The sequence below is a fragment of the Streptopelia decaocto genome (genome assembly GCF_964273445.1).
Source record: "Streptopelia decaocto genome assembly, chromosome: 26".
NCBI classification, from domain to species: domain Eukaryota; kingdom Metazoa; phylum Chordata; class Aves; order Columbiformes; family Columbidae; genus Streptopelia; species Streptopelia decaocto.
Genome location: NC_138681.1, coordinates 2,864,104 through 2,869,755, shown reverse-complemented (window position 1 = coordinate 2,869,755; position 5,652 = coordinate 2,864,104).

Below are 5,652 nucleotides of genomic sequence, written 5' to 3'. Positions count from 1 at the left end.
GGCCACCTGTGGTGAGGATCTCCTGGAGCTGTTATCAGGACTCCTGGATTTCCACTGGTCTCCATGCCCTTGTGCCATGTCCAGCTCCAGCCCTGCGGCTGTGGGGGAGGCTGAGACCCATCTGTGCCCCCAGAGGGGCTGGAGCTGTGGGGTGAGTGCCCAGAGCTCTGCAGCCCCTGCGCCGGGCACGGCCGTGGGCCAGCCCAGCCTGGGCTGCTCTGCTGGGCCGGGCTGGAGAGAACGCCGGGGCTGTGGGGAGAGCTGGGCAGGGCTGGGCTGAGCTGGACAGTGCTGGGAGAGGACACCCCAGAGCTGGCTGAGCTGGGTGACCATGCAGGGGGAGGACACACTCCAGCAGGGGGAGGTGCAGAGCCAGGGCATGCAGGGGCAGGAGAGAGGAGGCCGCTCTGTGCCCTCGGTGCACGGACAGACTGGGAAGGTGCCCAGGACATTTGTCTCTCCCATCGCCATTTCCAGCACTGGCCACTCCCCCCAGCTGACAGGTGAGGTTTGCTCTCTGTCCATCTTCTTCCTCCTGCAGGACTCATGCCTGTGTCAGGGAACAGCCGGCCCTGCCCGGCCTCTCTTCCTGCCCAGAGCTTGGCCGAGCCCAGAGCAGGGCTGTCTGCAGACCCTGCATGGGACACAGCTGGGGCTGGATGGAGCTCATCGCAGTCTGCACCTTCCCCAAAGGGGGAAGTGGAGGGGGTTGGGCTGATCTTCTCTCTTTGGTGACCAGCGATAGGACCTGAGGAAATGGAATGAAGCTCCATCAGGAGGAGTTCAGACGGGACATGAGGAAAAGGTTCTTCACTGAGAGGTTGATGGTCACACAAACAGGATCCTCAGGAGACCGGTCACTGCATCAAGCCTCTCAGAGTTCATGGAGTGTCCAGATGACTCTCTTACTCATAAGGTTTAGTGTTAGGTAGTCCTGTGAAGTGCAGAGGGGACTCAATGAACCCTATGGGTCCCTTCTAACTTGAGATATTTTATGCTTCTGTGATCTTCAAGCTCAAGAACTATCCATCCCAGAACCATTCATTTGTGTATGTTTGTCTTTTCCTGAGTTGTCTGTGTAGATTCAGGAATCCAAGGTGAACCTCTGGATAGACTGTCAACCTGCTCGGGAGGAATCTTAACCCTATGTGACTCATATGGATGTATAACTAACACAGCCAGCCGCATGAAGTGTACAAGTCTTGAAGACCAGATGTACATGACAGAAGCGACATGGCTCTATCAGTCTTCTCTGATAACTCCCAGGCCCAGGCAAATACCTCAGGTACACTGGGGCCTCTGGAGGTTTGCACTGGGGACTTATGGTCAGACCATGGAGCTCAGCCCGAAAACATGAGAACTGCTCTAAATACCTAAAACCAAAACAAAATAAAACAGAAAAAAAAAAATCCCCACAACTTCTTAGCCAGTTGAAATGATGCAATACTTTCAATAAATGTCAGTGGAATTTCTGGATATGAATTTTCAGAATGGACTCATTGTGTGAGGGGAAATCTTGATCTTTTCCTGGGCTTACATTGGCAGAGCTCTGTCAGTCGTGCTGTGTATTTAATCTCCATGACCTTCAAGATATTTCCACTGGTCATTATTCAACCAAGCATGTCTGCAGTCATCTCTTCAGAAGCCAGTCTGGCCATTTGCACTTTCCATTTGTTAAGGTTTAATGCAAGGCGGCAATAAACCGTGGCAGACGCTCCCTGGTATCCCCACATTTCCCGCCACCCCTTTCTTTAGATCGGAAAGGTGATAGGAAAGATAAGGGGAAAGGAAGAGAGACTTAGCCTTCAAGCTGGAGAGTTTTAAAGGGTTTTACTAATGCTACTAATAAACAGAGAATATATACAAAATATACAAACCCAATCTCAAGTGCTCGATGTGGCGCTGGCGTCACTCAGCAGCAGAGCTGGGGCTGCGGGGCTGGCGGCTCCAGCAGCTGCAGCTCAGGCCCCAGAAGTCCCGGGCGGGACTGCACAGCAAACAGAACCTGGGTGCGGGATGCAGGGCCTGAGGGCTGTGGGTCACAGGCAGACAGACAGACAGACAGACAGGGGCCTCTCCAGATGCCGGCCATGGGCGAAGAGAGACAGACCCTGTGATCACCCTCTTATATAGGGGTATGACAATTATGGGATGGAATACTTCCGCTGGTCAGTTTCAGTCACCTGTCCCATCCACCCCTCCTCAAACACGCCCCTCTCACAACGGAACATGGGAAAACTTATCAGTCTTTCTTGGCTACCATAGTAATAAATCTAAACACGAGCTTCTTCAGCATTCCGTTGGTCTCTCATCAGCACCGAGTGCAGCATCCTAGGAAAAAATATGCAGGCTAAAGCTCAGAGAAGTACAGACACCTAGAAGAACTGAGCTGAAAGAAAAATCACTAAAAGAGGACCGGTCTTGTTTTTAACAAAACCAGGACACCATTGTTCTCCGGAGGTTCTTCCTCCTATTTGCTCATTCAGAGCCTCTCACCTTTCCCTGCTTTGAGCTTCAGGCAGGTAAAGCTGAACTGTCTTTCAGCCATCGCTCTCATACTCCAATAGACAATTCTTCAATGGTGGTGATGGACCTCACTGGAAATTGCTTAAACTACTCACAGAGCTGAGAAGTGTATTTTGTTGTTTACTAAGTTCTACTATCTTTTTGAAATTTCTTTATTTTTTCATTTCACCCAAAGAAAACCAAAAACCCTCTGAGCTTTTTTACATCGAGTTCTCTAAGGAAAGCAAAGAAGCTGTAATAGTCAGGTGCAAACTTCAGAGGAGAATCCAATGTAAAGAAAAGTGATGTAACTCCCAGGGGCCAAATGAGGAAAACAGGGAGGTTGGAAAGTTGAGGAACAAAGTTGTCCATCCCCTGTCTGTCCTCAAGGGACCACTTTCCCTACCTGTCCAACCTCTATAGGAGACACTCTGCACCAGTACCCATGGGATCCCATTCTTCTATCACTTCTTTGAAGTGCTCATTCAAAATGTCCTCTTTACCTGCCCTCCTTAAACTTTTCTAATTAGCTCTATGAGTCTTCAATACTTGAAGAAAATGATGGAAGAGACATGGCTTGTGAGGGCTTGGGGCATTTTAATGAGCCCATGGTGCATTTGAGGCTGAGTTCATGAACCTCAGGTACTGAGAAGAGACTCACCAAACCTCTCAAGGAACCAAAGTCAACAGCAAAACCTCAAAGTTCCTTGAAGCATTAATGGGCCCCACTGAGGGCTGTTACTGACAAAACCTCCCTAGGGACTCTTTTAGAGCAGATAATTGGAGGCTGTGATGACAGGGACACCAAGGCCCTGTGCAGGTGGCTCTGATGCTGAGAAACCCCTTGGTTTGCTTTCTGAAGCAGAAAGGAGAAGTCATGACCTGCAGGCAATGGGAAGGGGGATCCTGTCCCTCACACACGGCTCAGGGCTCTTCCTGGGACCGTGGGATGTGGGTGTGCAAGGCCCAGGGAAGGACAACACTGGGACAACAACTTCCAGCTTCCCCATGGGGCTGCAAGGAGGCACCGAGGCCCCAGTGCAATGAGGACAACATGTCTTCTCCTGGGCCTCAGTGGCAGAGACAACTGCCCTGGCCAAGGGGACACAGACCTGGGATCTGTGGGTCCATTCCAGCCTTACAGCGCCCTTTGCCATCTCCACCACAGGCTGTTCTACACGGTGCTACCCCTGCCCCTCTTTCCCTGCAGGCTGCAGACACCCATCTCGCTTCCCCACCTGCTCTCACCCCAGCATTTCTGCACCTTCACTGCTGTGTCTGCACCCTCACCGGCTGCTCTTTGGCACACAAACCATGGGCTGATCCAGCTCCCTCTGGGTCACCTCTTGCCCCACAGCACTGCCCTTCCAGCGACATTTCTTACTCCTGATATCCTGTCTCCACATTCCATGTTGCACTTTGTGACTCTTTCTTTCTCCTTGTTTTTCATGCCAACAAGAAAAACTCGACCATGTCAGAAATTGCCCTTCAAGCTCGGAACACAACCCATTAGTCTCTTTGTGGTCTTCCACCTCAACAAAGACAAATAACCTCACCATGATCTTCTAAATGACATGAGTTCTGCTGGCCTTTCAGCTTCTCTGATACACATGGTCATGTTCCTGCTGCTGTCCCGTCATGTTCTCAGGTGGGATGGACATGACAACCCATCTCCAAGGCCTCTTCCTGGGTAGGGCCTGTGGGCACTTGGGCAGAGGTTCTTTCTCAGCCATGTCCCTGCTGCTGGGCTGTCACCTCCAGACACAGAACTGACCCCACTGTCCCCTTCACAGCCACATGATTCTGACTGGATTATGAGTGCCTGAGACCCAACTGACCTCATAATACCACACCCGTCCATCCCCCTCCTTAGCACCCAGGACCTCATCAGACTGAAGCATGTTCTATACATTCCTACACTTGCCCCTCTTTCCCACAGGCTGTAGACACCCATCTCGCTTCCTCACCTTGTTCAAATTTGTCAAATATATTTCCTACTAACACTGTGAGTGAAAAGCGCTCCTCACTGGAACTCCTGTACTTCCGTTAACACCTTCCATATCTCTTCTTCTGCATTTCCTTTTTTTTTTTTTTCCTATTCCTCTACCTATTCTCTCTTCAGAAACCTCTCCAAGGCAAAAATTCTGTCAAATCACAGAATAACTCAGGTTTGCAGAGAGCCCTTGTCTCACTCATCTTGTCTCACTCTCCTGCTCAGGGCAGGGTCAAGCAGGTGAGGTTACTCAAGGCCTCCACCCAGGTTTGCATCATCCTCAAGGCACTTAAAGTGCTGTCTCTTATATCTTGGAAAGGGAGAATAAAGACGTTCAACAGTGTTGTCCAAGTGCTGGTCACTGAGGGATGACACCAGTAACTGGCTGCATGGAGGACATTGTATCACTGATGATATTTGGGAATGATGGTTCAGCCAACTTCCCACCCAGTTTCCGCTTCTTGAGCCCCATCAGCACCACTCTGGCCAGAAGGAGACCATGGCTGAGCCTTGCAAATGCCCTGTACACAACATGCCTTTCTTTCCCCTGTCCATTTGGGTTCAGCAATGCCTTCCTTGTCACTCACATTCCTGGAAATGGCTGCAGGAGGACGTGTCCCATCCACTTCCCAGGGAGGGAGGTAGAGTGGACAGCCTGTAGTTATCCCAGTTCCTATTCCCGCTCTTCTTGAAGATGGGTTTGAGGTCTGCGTTTCCTTAGGACCCCAGAACCATTCTGGTTTCTATGGCACTTTTGAGATCACAATCTGGAATCACAAGAAAGGGTGACAGAGCAGACTGGAACACTTGAAATGATCCTGTCCAAGGCAGCTGAGATGAATCTCACTGATCCAGTGTGTTTGTTCCAGGAGTCACACACAGAAATATCAGGGTTCTGTCAGGCACCCATATCTGAGTTGGTCTCAGGACTCCTTGTTCACCCAGGGATGCTCAGAGACAGAGTCTGTCCCTTTTACACACAGAGGCAGGAGTCACCGTGTCCCTCTGGTCTCCCGTTGCCACTCACAAAAGGATGGGAGACACCTCAGCCCTGCGCTGTGTCACCTGCTCTGCACTCATCTGACATGTCCCACATCATGAGAAATGGACACGGGGAGCTCAGTTCAAGGAAGCACAACCCAGTGCAGCATTCA